This window comes from Choloepus didactylus, chromosome 9 (assembly GCF_015220235.1).
Source record: "Choloepus didactylus isolate mChoDid1 chromosome 9, mChoDid1.pri, whole genome shotgun sequence".
NCBI classification, from domain to species: Eukaryota; Metazoa; Chordata; class Mammalia; order Pilosa; family Megalonychidae; genus Choloepus; species Choloepus didactylus.
Window position 1 is genome coordinate 24709970 of NC_051315.1, and position 19036 is coordinate 24729005.

The 19036-nt window shown below is 40.6% G+C and overlaps 1 protein-coding gene across 5 annotated transcripts in view; it reads left to right on the forward strand.

Annotated features, from left to right (window-relative positions):
• The window catches only part of THSD7B (thrombospondin type 1 domain containing 7B), a 952777-nt gene that overhangs the window by 8840 nt on the left and 924901 nt on the right, over positions 1 to 19036 (forward strand). The window contains exon 2 of one of the 5 annotated variants that reach the window (XM_037848906.1): positions 1376 to 1490. The exons of the other annotated variants lie outside the window; for them this stretch is intronic. The gene's annotated coding sequence lies outside the window, so the exon portion shown is untranslated. The remainder of the gene's footprint in view (positions 1 to 1375; positions 1491 to 19036) is intronic. 5 annotated transcript variants of the gene reach the window in all.

The following is a 19036-nucleotide window of genomic DNA, read 5'->3' on the forward strand; positions in this document are numbered from 1 at the left end:
CCACTTTGCCTTTTTTTCCATCTAACACAAAAGGCAAATGAAAATTAAAATGGAAACTTCTGGAGGGGGCAAGAAATAAGTATTCTAATTATTAAAGCTTCCTTTCAAGCCTTCAGATAGCACATGGGTTGAAGCCATCTCTCCTCAAATCCCATTAAGAGCTGTTATAATGGTGTTTCATGCCAAGCCTCCCCTGTCAGTCCCAACCCAGGGAAAGGAGAAAGTGAACATCTCTCCAGCAAGATTATGACTCATTTCTGGAAACTGACTTTCTCACTGCTAAGGTGGCATAATGGATGCCCCCATAGCAGTGAACATGCCTGTAAGGCACCGTCTGGCAAATGAGGATCCAAAGGCAGTCATTTCCTTCCTTAGCGGGAAGGCAGGATGGAGATGCAATTCATTCATCCAAACTCATTCTGGAGTTGGGCAAATGAGAGTATTCTCTAGTTTCAGAGGATATGGAGAGGGTCGTGCAATTGAGGAATTATTATTACTTTTCATAATAGTAGAAATCCATATGAATTTAACGGTGATTAGTTTTTAGTGGGTGTTCTTGTTTCAGGAACAGTTCTCTTTGTGAACAAAATGCTTCTTTCAAATCCCAATCATTTAATTTAACTGTCAGCAGAAAGGACTGGACTTCAATTGACTGTGACAGCTGGCTCCATGTTTTAGAGAATTTCTTCAAAACCCAAGGCCAGCTCAGCACAGAGGGTTTGTTTTTGCAAAAGCCAGTGCCACAGGTGGTCACAGTCAGCAGCTAGAAGGGAGAGGGCCGTGGACTCCAATGCCAGGTTTCTGAGCTCCTCAACCCTTGCCCTCTTGGCTGAAATCCACGTTCAGCCCTCATGGTTTCTGATGATGTCCCTGCTGATATGCAGCCAAGCTCTGTAAGAGAGCACAGTACAAACACATGGGCAGCCCTGGGCAGCTGCCTGCTGAGCGTGGCATGTGGAAAGCAGGCACGACATTATCCTATGCTTGGGCTTAAGAACTGTGTGTGGTTTTTATATCGAGCTCAGAGTGCTGGGTGGTTACAGCTCCTCTTGACTCCCACTGTGAAAAGTCTGGCGAAGCTGTCTTTTTCTGACAAAACATTGCTAATATTCACCAAAATTTTCCATTTTCCTTCTCAGTGTTTGCTTCAGCCCTTAAGTTATAGCTTACTTACTGTGTGTGTGTGTGTGTGTATAAATGTAAAAATAAATGAATAAATTCAAAAGTCTCCCCCTTGAACATCTCTGCATCATTAATTGCTTTGCTATCCTTAAGAGAGAGGTCTCTTTCATTATGGCACCTGCCATGCACTGCCTAATCAGTTCTTCTCCGAGGAGAAACCCTAATCCAGAGAAATGCATCTTTTTGTCTTCAGAAGCCCTTGAGGATCTTCCCTGCTTTTAAGGAAATTCAGCAGAGGAGCTTCTGCCCAGATGCCAGTCTCCTTGAGTGTGGGAATCAGCAGCCACATCCCAGCCTCAGGGGCCTTAGTGAGTGCAGACTTTGAATAACTACACAGGGAGGTGGAGAGCAAGCAGGAGAAGGGGCTTAGTGGATGGTGGCGGGGGTTGGGGAAGTAGACATGAACAGGAATCTCATGTCCTTTAATCCTCGTCTGTAAACCACTGGTAGGATCAAAATGAAACATTCCCTTCATCTGTTTAATGTCTTAACAATGAGTTATGCCCTCAGCTTGCAGAGATGGCAATTTATAGTTCTGCTTAAATAGATAATGGTTGGGGCAGTCTGGTGCTGGTACACTTCTGCTGAGCAACTAACCACATATCCATAAAGTAATAAAGAAAATGGGAGTATCTTCCAAGTGCTCAAGCTGATGGGCAATGAGTCCTTGGTGAGGAATAATAGTTGCTCCTTTGAAAGCTCACAAAACCTTTTTGCACTTGAAGCATCTCATCTGTTCTGGAGAGTGAAAAGCATAGTGTGATCAGAAACTTTTTGCTAACTTTTAGGGGTCAGAGCTTGGAATGCAGTTTAAATGTGGCGTGTGGATGCTGGAATCTTGGGTGCTGCCCAAAGCAGGTTATGAGTGCTCAAGGATCTTCCCATGGTTTCACCATCTCTTTTAAAGCAGACAAGACATACTGAAGGGAAACAAACTCTTTTTCCTCAGCTCCATTTGAGCATCGTAATTATAGAACTCAGAGAGGCCAGTTAAGGCTAGGTCAGCATTTCTAAATTTTTGTCTCCAGAGTTTTGTAACTCAGCCACAAATATTTACTTGCAGGGAGAAATGAAACATATGAGATCTAGGAGAAGAAGAACTTTTCCTTTTAGGATTTACTTTTTAAAGAAAAAAAAAAGAGTGTTGCATTTGTGCCTGGTGTCCTATGAATTTTTCCAATAATAGTGATAATGATAGTGATGGTGCATTCCTTTCTTCCTAAAAGTTTTGTGTAGAACATTCTTTCTTTCTTGAATCCATGATGTTAACATAAATAACCTCAGATTTAATTCTTTAGGTATTCTTTTCCTCTTCCAATCTTTGGACTATCTCAGATGAAAACCTAATAGACATTCAACATAACTGAAATTAAAGTTCTGCTCTAATTTTTCTATCCAATTGTTTACCCATCCAGTTACCAAACATTCACTCAGTGCCTTTTTACTGTGTACCAATAACTTTGCTAGTAACTGAAGACCAGCATGAATAAGTCCAAGTCTCTGCCCTCAAGGATAACAGATAGATAATCACAATACATTGTGGTGTGAGAAATGATAGAGATAGTCACTGAGCAACATGGTATTATGGAGATACGAGAGTGGTGGGTAGACAGGACTCAGAGAAGATCTCCTGCAGGAAATGACACCTGAACTAAATTTTAAAGACTGGAACTTAGCCATGTGGAGTGGCGTTAGACATTCCAAATAGAGAGAATAGCACAATCAGAAGCATAGATGCCAGAAACCATTGTTTGTGGGGGGAATTATAAATAGTTCAATAGTGCTGTAAGGCAAGGATAGGAGAAAGGTGAAGCTGAAGAGGCTGGTAAGAGAGATTGATCCTGGGGGATCTTGTAAGCTAGACTAGAAGCATGGCTATTGTTGGGAGGCTATTACTGATAACCCATGTTAAAGTTGTAAGAGGTCAGAGATTGGACTGTGTTAATATGATTGAAATGCAAGAATAAGAATTTGAAAAATATTCAAGATATAAATCCAGCAGAATTTTGTAGGGAAGGAGGAGGTGAGTACAGTCTGGGATGCCTCCCAGGTTTCTAGCCTGGGTGTATGGCTAAATGTTGATTTTCATGTAATGGGGAAAATGATGTGTGATGATGTGTGCCATTTGGAGTTGGCTGGATTTAAGGTGTCTGTGGATATCAGGTCAGCATGTCCCAAAGAGACTTGAATTTATGAGACTGAAGCATAAAAGAGAAGGTCTGGCCTGGAGACAAAAAGTTGGAGTCATCAACATCTAGGTGGTGGTTAAAACCATGAATGTAGGCAGAGTGGATTTTCCAGGGGGAAGAGGGCAGAATAAAGAGAGCAGTGTGCTAAATACAGAAGCATGAGGAGAACCGTCTTTATGGTCAGGATGAAGGAAAAAGAATACATGAAGAAAATACAGTAGGAATCATTAAAGAAGCATAAGGATGGCACTGTGAACAATTGATTGTACACTTTGGATGATTGTATTCTATGTGAATGTATCTCAATAAAATTGACTTAAAAAAAAGGATGAAGAAAACCAGGGATGCACTTTTTGGGGGAGGATAAGAGAAATTCAAATAATTATGGAGCAGCCAATAAATTCTACCAAGAGGCTCAATGTATTGAAACTTGAAAAGCATCCAAAGGATTTAAGCCATTTGGTATTCTACATCCCAACATCCCATTCACCTTAAGTTAGTTTATCTTTACCGGAAATATTACTGAGTGGGGGAGACAGATTCATTCAAATGTGTTAATGTCTCTCTTGCTGCTTCACCCTCTGTGTCTTAACCTGAAGCCAAGCCCCTAGAAAGCTCTAGTCATAGCTGGTGTGGACCCATGTCTCTGTCTGGTTCCCCAGCACATCAGGGTTTACAGTGCTCCATGTAAGTGGTGCAGCAATTCCAGGCATCCAAATGAAAATCTCAGCATTCCATCAGCCGTCAAGATGATCCAAAATCAGAGGTACCGAGTGTGCTTATTTTACAGATACTTAAAGATTCTTACCCATATCAAGCTCCCATGATTCAGGGCCACTGCTATCATGCATGCAGGGGTACCCTCAGAGTTGCTGTAGACTGTGGAGATATATACCTCTAGTTATTTTAATCAGCCAAGCTTGCTTTCTTCTTGTTTTGAGTTGTAGATGTATTATTTCCCATTGCTTAGTGCTTCAGGTATGTGGAGGTCATGAAGGAGATATGACAGAAATAAACATTGTATGGGGCTACTGTCTCAGTTATAGAAGATTCTAGGAACCTGATTTTTGGAATGACCTGCCAAGAGAGAATCTGAATAAACATCTGGTTCCCTAAGTGAGACACAATATGATCATATGTGCAATGTTTGAATATCTTCCATTTTCACTCGTTTTGAGATTTTACTGTTAAGAGGACTCGCTTGTGTTGTCATGTGCCCATCCTGAGCAGCTACTTCTCCACACTGTTCCATGGCAGACATGGATAATGCATCACAGATTGATTACTGTCTTCCCATTCAGTCTCAGAATTTTTGTCCACAAAACATTCCTAGTAACCGCTGTGAATTAATCTGACGCCCTATGAGATAAAAGCCATTTGCTGGCTGTGGCCTAATGTATTCTAGTGCTGAATGAAGAACTAAGATATTACAGAAAAGGAAACACATTTATTTCCCAAGATGTTTATAATTAAACTGAAGAAACAAAATATATCTGAATAATTGCAAGAGAGTATTCATATATGTCCTATCTGAGGGCGAAGGAGAATCAGAATTCCTGAATTTGGTTCTTTACTCTGATATTCAAATATGGGCTGGAATGTTGGGTCAGATGATATTGGAGGACTCCTGTAATCCTGGGAGATACTGTTATATCAGGAACCAGTCAGACCCTAAGGCAGTAGCTCTCAACGGAGTCCTGCAGAAGGATCACCTGAAAAACTCATTCAAAATGCCATTCCCCAGACCCTGCCCCAAGACTCCTAGTCCATAAATACGGATTTAAGCCCAGGAATCCAGATTTTTGTAAGTACCCTGTCAATTTTGATGTAGCTGGTCTAAGGACTATACTTTGAGAAATGCTCTGTTAGAGGAGTAATCTCTAAAGTGGGGTATGCATGCCCCTGCTAATGGGAAAACTCTTTATGGTACAGGAATAAAAGTGTGGACCTTCTACATATGCTTATTTGAACAATGGACAGTTCTTAAGCTTTGCTGCTGACTGGCACTGGTGTCCTCACTGAATCTATAGGTTGTGTTCTTAACAGCACATGCAGAATCCTGAGGCAAATCTGGGAGTTGACTTGTGTTCCACTTACTGTAATGCAGTGTGGTGTGTGTTGCCTGTGTAAGTAGGTTTAAAGATCAATGATATAGTTTAACTCAACTACCTTTCTCAAAATGGACAAGTGGCTTAAACAGATTTCTGCAAAGAACCTGTGAAATGATGATGATGCCAAAGGAACATACACAAGTGAGCAAAAGAAAACGGCTGTGCTGGTACTTGTCTGGCTTGTTCAAAGCTCGTGATCAACTACATCAAAGGGTAAAAAACAATGGTAATCAGATATGATTACCAAGGAGACTATTTGAAATGTGGATTTACACCCACTATCATTAATGATTATCTTCTCCCAAAGTGCACACCATGCCTTGAAAGACTAACTAAAGTCCTCCTGATCAGCGAAATAGCAATTGGAGGGCAGTAGACTATAGGGGAGGGGCTAGGCATCCAGATGCTAGAGCCAGTCTGCTGTATGTCCCAGCTGTCTTGCTTGCCAGCTCTGTGGCCTAGCATGAGTTACTTAGCTGCACTGGGCCTCAGTTTCCCCATCTGTAAAATGGGGATTAATAATAGTATATACCTTGGAGGGCAGTTATGAGGGTTGAATGAATCAATATGTGTCAAGTGTTTAGAAGTGTCTAGCATACAGTGTATGCCATACAAATATTAGTTTAAAAATGCAGTGTATCCCATTTTATGTCATCCTTTAAAGATTTCTATCTTTTATATTTTATATAGGTTTGCTTTATTAACATGATATTTAAAAATAAATATGCTGATATTGGGGGCACATGCTCAGACATTATTGATGATTGGGGTGAGCAAGTAAAATATCAACAGTTCACTTTTCTGCAGATACTGGCGCTCCTCATAGTTTTCCAAGTCTCTAGAAGAATAAGTAGTTACTGACATAACCGACCTCTGTACCTTGGGGCAAGGCCTGTGCCATTGGATGGTCGGGACTGGGGAAAAAAAGCAAAGCATGTCACCTTTTTTGATCATCCTTTCTATGTACCTCTTCTGTGCAGTAAACACTCTGACTTAATTGTTACTTCATTCTGCTTCCTTCAGTACCTTTTCATTCTGTCCTCACAACTGCCATGCCAAGATATGACCTGAAAAAGTGTATGGAAATGTGCCAGTTTGGAAGAATGAGCTGCTGGGAAGCTCCCCTGCTCCCCTTTCCTCTTGTCTTCTCCATCAGGCACCAGCCTCTGGGCCATGGGCATGAATGACCCAGGCCGTGTGCCCAGGCCATGTACACAAACATATTGCTGAGAAGAACATAAAAAGGAATAAACAAAGAAAACACCAGACCATTAAAGTAGATGAACACGTCATATACAGATGTCCAATATTTCCTTCCAGCCACCTTTTACCGAACACACAGTCCTCTGTCTGTTTTCTCACTCTGCTTTAGCAAACTCCAGCCCAGGCTTCAGGTTGGATTCTCTGCTTCTCCCCCATTGTCAGTTGTTTTCTAGTTGTCATTGCCTAGGGATCAAAGTTCAAACTCAGTGATCTTTTACTTACTTTTCTCTATATTCTGACTTTCCCTTGTGGACTTATGTACAGGATTGGACTAGAAGAACTTAAATGTGCCCTCCAACTTTCTCTCCTAATAGACTCTCTCTCTGAGATTGTCTTACCAGTCTCTAAACGTATCATGCACATTTGCTCATGGCCTCTCCCTGGAGTCTTGCCCAGTACTCTCAGCTGACACAAATCCTGTCTTACTTCATAAGACACTTCACATCATCCCTTTCCTGGAGGCAGTCTCATAGGCCAGGGAGAGAGACAACTTTGGTGTGTCTCAAATCACATCTTAGAGCTGCTGCTCTGTACTTAGTCTGTAAAACTGCTTGGTATGTTCGTAGTTACATGCAGGGGTACTAGATCTGGAGCAGAGCCTTCAGGGGACATTTCTAGGGTATCTTTGTAAAACAGGACAGCAATATCCAGAACCATCATAAATATGACAATATCTTATACATTATTAAACCATTGCATCTTGGGTTTAGAAAAGAATCTATCTTTGACCTCCACCTAAGGTGTGTCTTTTCTGAGCCTCCCAAGTCACGATTGTTCATATGCTGTAATATCTCTCATGCTGGTGAATTCACTATCTTTCTAGGCATCTCATTCCCCAGAGTAGAATACCTTCAATTTATTTTAGAATTGGTGTCACTGGATACTGCCTGAATTTCAAGACAACACAGCAAATAGTTAAGAATAAAATGAAGGTTGAATTAGTGATGAATTTGGAATATGAGCAGACCATTTGGGTGCTCTGGAAAAATATATTGAATATAGCCAGATTACTGAGGCTTAACATTTGATTAGTACATGTGTTTGGCTACTTTCTCCTCAAAGTGAATGTTGAAAGGTAATGTCCCTTGAAGCAGAAGAGCTTGTCTCGGAAGGCATGTAGTGTTCTAAAATGGTTAAAGGCCAGAGAGGGCAGAGAAGTCTGATTCTTTGTCTGAAATTTGAAATCTAAATTTCTTTTCCCAGCACTTACTCAGCTTAAGCTATTAAAATTTATTGAGGGTAGAATTGACAATAGGGTTGTTGCTGTGTAAAATACAAACATACTTTGGTTTGCCTTTGGGACATAGAAGATAGATGGAGAATGCTTGTTGACAAGGTTGATTAGATTATTTTAGACACATTGATATTTGTGCTTCTCTTTACCATTTTCCTTTGCCTTGATATTGTTTCCATCTTATCCTCTTTACATCTTGTTTTAGTCACAGGGGAATTCTGTTACTCAGATGATTTTTCAAGGGCCTTTATCAGTTCTTGCCTTGTTCTCTAGCTTCCACTTGCCCCAGATGCTCATGCTAAGTGTAACTGATCTGCCAGGACTCAGCCTGTCACTGATTTCTATTTCTGTCCAGCTGTTGATGATACTGAGGACACATTCATGGCCCTAACATACTTCTCAGCCAAGGACTGAAGGCAGTTGACGTTTCTAAAATAAGTAATGTGTTTAGATATAAATATACATCTTGTCAAGTGCTTTAAGTGAGCTAGGAATGAAAAACACTCAAAGTAGATGAAAGTGTGCTACATTTTGCCACTGCATTGTCTATCACTGAGCAAGCCGTACAACCAAAGGCAGGAGACATTGCCAGATCCCTTTGTGTGGGCAGAATAGTGGCCTTCTCTAAAGATGTCCATGCCCCACTCCCCGGAACCTGTGACTGTGTTACCATCCTGAAATGGGGACTTTGCATATAAGGATTCACACCTAGAAATGGGGAGATTGTCCTGTGTTATCCAGATGGGCCCAGTCTCATCAAGAGTTTGCAAAAAGTGGAGAACCTTTCCCTGCTGTGGTCAGTGGAAGGTGTGACTACTGAAGAAGGGCAGAGGGAGATCTGATGCACTGGCTTTGAAGATGGAAGAGGTGAGCCATGAGTCAAGCTATTAAAATGGCCCCTAGAAGTTAGAAAAGGCAAAGCAACACATTCTCCCTAAGAGCTTCAAAAAGGAACACAGCCTTGCTGACACATTGGTTTCATCCCGGTGAAATCCACGTTGAAATTCTGACCTACTGTGAGATAATGAATTTGTGTCATATGAAGCCACTCAGTTTGTAGCAGTTTGTTACAGCAGCAACAGAAAAAGAGTACACTGTATTTCAAAGCGTCTCTTTCATCTTTATGGGAAATATGGTCAGTAAGTTCTGCACCTGGAAGGACTTGCCGCAAATGCAAATACCTCTCATCTATATGATGCTAAGGGCCCCTGGGCAAGTGAGTGTCAAAATACGCTGATTGCTATTGGCTTTGGAATCATCTAGAGTTGGAGTAGCTGACCGCTCTTCTATGAAGTATTAGAACACCTTGGCAATCCAGCAATTAAATATGTTTGGAATGTACCAATGCACTGTCTAAAGTGCTAACTGCATGACACTCCTCTTTTTAAAGTCATTCAGTTGCTCTTCTTTCCCTTCAGTAAAATCCAAACTTCTTAGCATGCTCTACAAAGCTCGTTAAGAAATGGTCCTGCCTCTCCAGTCTTCCTTGTTACCATTGCCTATGTTCCAACCATACCATTTCTTGCCTTGCTTTGAAAGCATCATGTTCTTTTGCATCTCCACGTCATTGCACATGCTACTCCAGCCTCCTCTTCCCACAGCTTGCTCTTGTCTGTTCACAGCAAAGCCCAGACATTACCTTCTCTCTCCATGCATTCCCCACCCCCTCTAAGTATTTTGTACTCTCATACTACACTCTTCTTATCATACTGTATTATGATTCACTATTTGCCTATATTTTTATAAGCCCTTTATGGGCCAGCAGAGTGCCTTTGATCTCTAACTTTACGGACCACTGCTGCACCTGCTGCTAGTGGCTTGCTTAGTATTTGCTGAATGCACCAGTTGCTCTTGGTCCTCCAGAGCTCTGCAGTCTGAGCTGGGAATCAAGAATTTGGCTCAGATATTTAGGAGGTACAATGTTCCCTTTAACACTTTAAAGGTGTCACAGGAATTCTTGATTCTTCTTCTTTTCTTTCCTTTATTTTTTCCAAGTACAAGATAGCTCCCTCATTTGACCACTGCAAGGAGGTAGAAAAGCAAAATTTAGAACACGACTTTTTAACCTGGAGCATAAGAACCCCCTCAGAATGGACTTCAGGGCTCCAGATCGTCTGAAATTATAAACCAAATTACTTGTAGATATGTCTGCTCCTGGGAGAGACTCAGAAGCTTTCATCTTATCTTCAAATAAAGGTAATCCCAGGATTCTGTTGTAAGAAAGGAGGGTGCAGCTGTGAACCAAATTATCCTTCCCCTGACTTCCGGTTCTTTATTCAATTTCAAGCTTCTCACTTTTGGAAACTTTTGTCACCACATTTGCAGCCAAAGGTAGAAATTATTTCTGATCCTCATTAATAGGCAGTTTGAGAAGCCAGCTTCCTGGAATAGTGGTCCAGCCTGACTTTCCTTCCAGATCAACACAGAGGGTGTGATTCTTACAATCTTTGATTAAACAAGTGGGGTATCAGGGTGAGGATGGTCTAAACACGATCATTTACATGGGATTTCATATTCTCTTAGGACAGGCAGGAGACTTTGAATTGTCACCTATCTTCAGCACCTGCTTTGAAGAAAAATTTTAGATAAATCATATGAGTTGGACTGAATTACATCTCATTTTTCAGAATACATCCCCTACCTTTGAGAATGTGACTGCCTAATCCCACCCAGGGCATTCCACATTCAAAGAGCCACTTGGAGAAAATCAAAGGTCAGTTTCTTGGAGAATACTCTGTGCCTTATCTTTCCCATCAAGTGTAATGAAGTAGAAGGAGACAAAATGTGACCACAGATGTAGATCCTTTGGTTAAACGGTGTGCAGTCTTCCAGAGCTGGGCACACATTGTGCTCTCTAAACAGGCAGCAAACCTGCACCGAAGCTCTTGTGCAAATAAACCACACAATCGCAAACTTGGACCAGCGTTTGAGTGAGAGCAAATAGTCAAAAAATTATTCCTTCTTCAAGGTCAGTATCTAATGTCTCAGTGAACTCATTTGGGGGGGTCAACTTTCTTGACAATTGGGGAATTTTTCCTTGGAGAAGCACAGTGTTTTCTGACCGGTGCATCTAAAGCTCATCTACGATCAGGAAAACTATGGGAACTGGGCAGGGAGAAACTGAGCACTGCCTCCTGGCTTTTTTAATGGTCTGGCTGTGTTGTATGCTGTATTAGTGATTTGGGGGTATATATGAACCAGGAAAAAAGAACCAATCCAGCAACTTGAATCCATGCCATGCATTCATACATGCATTCATTCATTTAAAACGCAGTTATTTAGAGCATCTACAGTGAGGCAAGTATTGTGCTAGGCACTGAGACGTTTATAGATGAATTTGACTCCAGGGGGCGAAGTTACTTTTTTAGAACAAGCTAGGGATTGCTTTATAGCTTCGTTTATTCTGCTGGATACTAATTACTCCATCCAGCATCCATTAGATTAATATTAATCCTGATTTCTCCATGTGCAGAGCCATGAAACATGTGTCAGTGATAAAGAGATGGAGTTGACCCAGTGCCCATTCTTGAGGAGTTTACTGTCTAACATTTTCTTAAGTCCCTTGTTCTAGTTTGCTAATGCTGTGGAATGCAAAACACCAGAGACGGATTGGCTCTTATAAAAGGGGGTTTATTTGGTTACACAGTTACAGTCTTAAGGCCATAAAGTGTCCAAGGTAACACATCAGCAATCAGGTACCTTCACTGGAGGATGGCCAATGGTGTCCGGAAAACCTCTGTTAGCTGGGAAGGCACATGGCTGGTGTCTGCTCCAAAGTTCTGGTTTCAAAATGGCTTTCTCCCAGGATGTTCCTCTCTAGACTGCAGATCCTCAAAAATGTCACTCTTTGTTGCTCTTGGGGCGTTTGTCCTCTCTTAGCTTCTCCAGAGCAAAAGTCTGCTTTCAAAGGCCATCTCCAAAATGTCTCTGTAAGCTGAAGCTCCTCTCTCACTTCCAGTGAGTTCTTCAAAGTGTCCCTCTTGGCTGTAGCAAGCTTGCTCCTTCTGTCTGAGCTTATATAATGCCTCAGTAATTTAATTTAGGCCCACCCTGAATGGGCAGGGCAATTAGAATTGAACCTAATAGAATTGATTAGAATTACAATCTAATCAACACTGATACATCTTCCCACACAAGATTACGTCAAAGATAATGGCGTTTTGGGGAACATAATACATTCTAACTGGCACACCCTGTTTAGAAATAGGCAAGCCGTACACTGTAAGTAAACATGTCCTCTCCCCGGCTTCCATATTTTCTGGAGGAAAAGCTTTAGTGTAAGAGTTCTGTTTCTGGAGTTGGCTTAAATGCAAGGCAAAATCAGGTTAGCTATCAGGGCTTGGTGCTCTCTTGCACCAACTAGAGCTAGCTTTCCTTAAATTCAAGTTCCCCCCAAAGTCTTCAAGGTTCTTAAAATCATAGAATTAGCAAAAAGAAAATGATTTTATGAGACGATTTCCCCCCCTTTTTTTTATTCATAGAAAAGAATATTTCAACGGGTCCATGGAACAGAATGCAAAGTATTCTATTATTTTTGTACATTCTGAATTACCCAAGTATTTCTGCAACCCATCTTCTTCTCCAAGTATCCTTTGCCCTGTGATCTGTGGGCTCTTGCAGACTGTCTGTAGTTTCCTGGAGCTCAGACTTGAATCACCTCGATGCCTACATAATCTGCGTGCTCCTTCCTTCGGACAGTCTTATACAGGAACATGCCTTCTTTCTTATTCCTAGCTCAAATTTGAAGTCAATTTAACTTGAATATAACTAATGACTTCCTTTCCATCCATTACTGCAGCTAATCAGCATATACATTTAACATACAACATAAAGATATTGCCTTCCAGGTTAGTTCTTCCCCTTTCCTCATTTTTTAAAAATGTTCCTTAAAAATGTTCCTTTGAGGCTGAAAACAAATCATAACAAAAATTTTCAGTGAGTATCTATTTGATTCCAGAAGCTCTGTGTACCAGAAGATCATCATAGAATTGAGCATTTTCCATTCAACTAGAGAATAAAGGATTTTTAAGAGGCTGGAGATGGCATTATTTGATGTTGAGTTTGTGGAAGTTTCCCTAGCTATGAAAGGTCTTATTTTAAATTCCTTGTGAATTATAACTTTCTTAAAGTCAAGAAAGCAAAGGAAGATATGTGTATCTCTTTCTGGTGGTTTCCATGCCATTTTCTATGCTTGCATACTGTATATTTAAAAGGAAATATACACTTGTTGGTTATTTCTAATTACAGTAGAGGAAATGGATTAGTTTGAGAGGACAAAGGCTAATAAATCCCTACTGATACCATACGGTGTTAGAAGTTTGACACTTCTAACTAATAAGGAATAAGCTGCCCCTTGTCTGCACTAAAATAACATCTGCTTGTATTTATTATAACACTTATTTCACTGCATTGTAACTATTAATAATCTTATTGGACTCTCCAACTATAAGCTCCTCATGGCAGTGAATTTTTTCACTCTATATCATTGCTTTCTTGGTTGGGATGTCTTTTGGCTAAAAAGGAAATTATCCCAACTCAGACCAGCTCAATCAAAATAGGGACTATATTGGCTCAAATTCTGAAAATTTCCAGACTCCAGGCTGGCCTGGCTCCAGAGAGTCAAATGATTTTAATCAGCACTTCCTCATTTGCTTGCTGCGTCTCTTGCAGATTGCATATTAACATCATTTTCTCCCACAGACGTAGGCTCCCTCCTTTCAGCCAGCAAAGATGGCCTCATGCAGCTGCACAGCACATGGAGTATATAGCTTGTGAGGAGAAAGTAGCTTTTATTTTTCTGAGCTAATGCTTCCAGGGAGGACTCTGATCAGCTCATCTTGTTCTCCTGCTCATCCCTGAACCACTCATTTTAGCCAAGGGAATGGAGGATCTAATCGCTCACACCTGGGTCAGATGTCCACTCCTGAGGCAGGTGGATGGGGTCAGTCACACTCAAATCACAAGGAATGGGGAAACAGACGATAATTACCAAAGGATGGGCTATTGGAAAAATAGGTGCCCTGTTAATAGTATAGTTATTGTCATCTAAAAGATAATTCAGTGAATGTTTTTGAATAAGCAGATGAAAAGAGCATCATCATTACTTCAATCCTGTTTCCCTCTAAAGTCCAGCTTTAATCCTTTTCCTAATCATTATCTGTTTTCTGTCATTGGATGCATAGTTTATTTTTCTTGGCCATTAATTTGGGAATGGGGCATTGTCTTGAGGCTTTTCTCTATGTTGTCTGAACCAATATTGTGATTTACCTTTCAATGTGACAAAAAAAATTCCTCACTAAATATTCATTGGTTTGATTTGCTAGAAAGGACTATAAGATATGACTACTTTGCATATTTCCTTCTTTAATCTCTACATGTAATGTTTGGGGATGAATGAATCCCACATACGTAGGCTGTCTTCTCCATGGTAGCAGAATCAGCATGGACTGGTGATTTGAATGAATTAAGCTACTGGACCTCCTTTTTGCTGGATAGTTCGGAAATGATTCATCTTCTTTTGGCATCAATTTTAGCATATATAAAATGTGGATAATATAATCTTCTACTTCAGGCTTTTGCGATAATAAATTAAATCACAATTTATTTAATTGTCATCATTATTTTGACTATTGTATTCTAGCAATAATGAATGGCGGCTGCTGTCCAGAGTGCTTAAAAAGCCCCATAATTGTCAGAACAAGGAATTTTGGTCTGGACTGGGGCTAGAGAATCTTAATTTCTAATAAGCACTTCAGGCAGTTCTGATATGAAACAAAATGGATCACTTCATATATAAGGTATAAAAGTGATCTCTGATCCCTATTTGCCTCATACTTCAAATAGTTTCTATTATGTAATAATTCATTTATTCAACAAATACGTATTCACTGCAGAGAACAAGGATCAGATAAGATTCCTGGCTTACCTATCTCCTCAGGTGATTTTCAGGATTCCAGACAATGGTTCTGAAACATCTATGTGTATAAGATTCACAAGGGGCACTTGTTAAAATGCGAATTATAGGATCCCATCCCCAGACGGTCTGAATCAGTGGTTCTGGTGTGAGACCCCTAAACCTCCAGTCATTTGTACCCAGGTGGCTGGGACTCAGCTGCCCATTGAACCCATCTTTGAAAGGCAATGATGTAATATATGTGAATGGTCTCTGAAGTATAATCATTATTCTGAGGAAGTAAGGGGGATAGTCTGTTTGATTTCACTAAAGCTGGGATTAGAGGACTTAGGGGAGAAACTTGCCACACAAACACTTCATATCTAAGTCACTCCATCATGAGTCATAAAAATGCCCACATATGCCAGGAAGGAGCCTAAGGGCCTTGAATAAAGATGCACAGGCCAAAGTTGTAAGACTGGGCCGATGCCAGCAGTTTTATTGCCAAATGGAAGTAAGAGTGAGGGAATCCCTAACCTTTTTATATTGATGCTCCTAACAGAATTAAGCCTTGGGAAACTTGCAGGTGGATTGAACTTTGTATCCCTCCAGTTACTTGGAGTCCAAAGTATAACAGGAGATTTTTTTCTAACTCTCCATTTCGATTCTGCAAAAGCCCTTAATGGTTATCAGCTGCAGTTTGAGGGGCCTTCAATTAGTGTGCTGCTCTCCAGTGTTCCTTCAGGATAGGGCCAAGTTTAGCAGTCGTACAAGCTCTATTTTGAAAGAAATAGCTTATACATTTATCCCACATTTTAAATAATCATTTCAGATGCACACAGCATGACGTAAATGTAGATCATGCCAGGCGTTTCCACAGCTCAGCAAGCATCTCTCTCCGTAGTCTGTGTCGGAAGGTGCCTGTCGATGGCTGCTGGAATTCCGAGCCCTAAATGGACTGCAGAGTACTCTTCCTTCTGTCCATCCAAGACAAAATGAGTCATCAGAATTATTCCAGGGTTTCTTCCATTCTAGATACACTTGTCTAAAACAAAACTAAAAAGTCAGAATGGATTTCCCCTTTTGTTAAGACAAAAAACATCAAGCCACATTTTACTTGTAGAAAAATTGAATAATGGATATTTTTGAGAGAAAATAAAAAAAATGCTGTTGGAACACAGATCCGTGTTTAAAACAGCACTTTCCCCTGAAGAACCTGCATTGCATATCTGCATGCTTATACCCACCAACCTCAGCAATTTAGGAGATTCTGAAACATCAGTATTTAAAATTTCAACAATTTGTGTAGTTTATTTAGCGGTCTTCATGATCCTCTCAGCAACTTAGGTAATATGAAGCATGTAAGCTGTAAATTAATCTCCAGTCTCGACTAAAATCTGATTTAATACCATTCTAAGCACTAAAAATGTTATTTTCATGTACTCCAAAGCTCCCATATCAGAAAAGTTGCCAGTTAAACCCACATTTTCACTGCGACATTGCTTGCAGAGATACCATTTGATAACTTGCTAGATATTACTGAAGACAACTGGATGACAGACTTTGTTTTTTTAAACTAAAAGGTATAATATTTTAAAGAACCGGAAACAAGCACTTTGGCATGCATGGATTTGTTTTAAGAGAGCTGAGATTCAGGGATGAATCTGGAAACATTTTTGATTCCTAATAACCCTCTGAATCAGATGTTAACTCCTCCATTCACCCAATGTGTGTCCCTCTCCTGTTTTGCCTGTGTGGAAATAACCAAAGATCACCCAAATAAGAACAAACAGAGGCTATTTATTCAGAGGTTACTATAGCAAGGAAGGGAGCCGCCACCATTTGTGTTTGGTGGAGACTCAAAGGCAGGCAGGGCAGCTTTATGGCAGAAAAGGGGGGTTGCCTCAGGGGTGCTCTGATTGAAGGTTGCAGACATGGGGAGGCTAGAGATAGGTTAATTAGAAGAAGAGCCTCTTATGTGATTGGTTTGGGGCATGTATTAGTCAGGGTTCTCTAGGGAAACAGAACCAATGGGAAATATCTGTAAATATGAGATTTCACAAAAGTGTCTCACGCAACTGTGGAGATGCATGAGTCCAAATTCTACAGGGCAGGATGCACAAGTCCAAATTCCATAGGGCAGGCCATGAGCTGGCAACTCCGATGAAGGTCTCTAATGAACTCCCCAGGAGAGGCTGGCTGGCTGAAGGAGAGATGACAGTTCTTTCTTCTTCCTTAAAAGTCTTCAACTGATTGGATTAAATCTAACTGATCGGATTCTCTCATTGCGGAAGACACTCCCTTCATTGATTGAAGATGTAATCAACCACAGATGCAATCAATTGACTGAAGAGTTATTAACTAGCCAGGAAATGTCCTTGCAGTAACAGTTAGGCCAGTGCTTGCTTGACCAGACAACTGGGCACCATCACTTGGCCAGGTTGACACATGACAAATCATCAATGGGCACATAATTAATTTTCTCTGGTTGGTCCCGGGTTTGATATGGGGGCAAATATTGAGGAACCTGGCAGTTGTTGATCAAGTCCAGACTTTTCTGGGCTGATTGCTGCAAAGTCTGTGGTTTGGCTTCCCAGACTGTTGCTAGAGAGGCGGTGGATCAGAGTTCTAAAGTTACAAAAGGTCTGGCCATTGTCTATGCATTCAGTCTCTTAATCCTCCCCTTTGGTCATTATCACACTTTTGAGAAGTTGATGAATTCAGGAAAGGCTGGGGATTTAGATCTTCACTGCTCCGGGATTGTTTAGTTGCTCCACAGGCAATCACATCGTGAGATTTTTCTTGACCTTTGTGTGGTATCATCGGGTTGCTTATCTGAACAGCAAATGGCTGAACTGATTGGATTAAATCTAACTGATTGGACTTTCTCATTGCAGAAGACACTCCCTTCATTGATTAAAGATGTAATCAACCACAGATGCAATCAATTGACTGAAGAGTTATTAACTAGCCAGGAAATGTCCTTGCAGTAACAGTTAGGCCAGTGGCCCATCATCATGACCACTGTGATAAAACTAAGGACAATTAATAGTCCTTATAAGATGCTTTGGAACCAGGCCAACCTAAGACAAGCAATCAAATCCCATAGGCCATAAGAATCAAGTTTATAGAGCCAAGTATCTTTTCCCTTGAAGTGATGTATAAACTGTTCTACCTTGACTGTTTCATTGACCCAGGTATAGCAAGAAGCATTAGCACAGATGCCACCAGGACTAGCCAACAAGAAATCCAGAGCAATGCAATTGTCCATCATTCGTTTTGCCGAGTTGAGGCTTTTCTGTATGCCTTCATTAGAGCAGAGGTGGCACCTTCAGTATCTTCTGCCAGAGTTAGTGATAGTTTATTACAGTCTTTGCTATTTGTGTGATTCCCACCTATGGGAACACTGCTCTGTTTGCATAAATAATGAGTCAGTAATTCCGTAAGTAGAATGCCTGAATAATCAAGGGTGGCCTCATTTTGGAGCCATGTCTGCATTGGAATTTCCAGCTTTGGTGATTTATAGAATTAGGATTTCTGTGAACAGATAAGTCTCTGAATACTATTCCTAAAGTGTCTGAGGTGTTAGTCTGTGACAAATAAGACAAGATATCCCGGCTGCAAAGAAGTAGTATTCTGTATAGGCACATGGGGATCCGGGAATGAACACCATACATTTGCTGGGTTACTTATTTGGATTTCTGTTCATTTCTTCTAAGTGGCAAGTATTTGGCCCATTGCTTTATGAAGGTTGTAGAGTTCAAGTTTAGAATTACTTACAAACTGATCAATTGATTATAATACTTGTTTGTTGTTTTTTCTGAGAGATAAGTTCACTAGCAACGTAACAGGTTGATTTGTTTAAGGTCCTTTGTCTGTGCTTGTGCAAGTTGAAATGCCATCAACTGTAATTTCCTATGGTCTCATTTAATGAGTCTGAAATTTCCAAGAGGTTTTTATCATGAGTGTCTGATAATAGATGACATACCCAGCAGTCAGTAAGACTGAGGACCATGGCTATTGTTTGCTACAGTCTAAGAATGGTATTAGAATGAGTGTGTTATGATCTAAAAATTGTGATCAGGAGAGAAGAAAAGAGAAAAGGAGCCATACTAGGTGTAAAACAACCAGAGATCTATAGAAAATGAGAAAAAAATGAGTATAA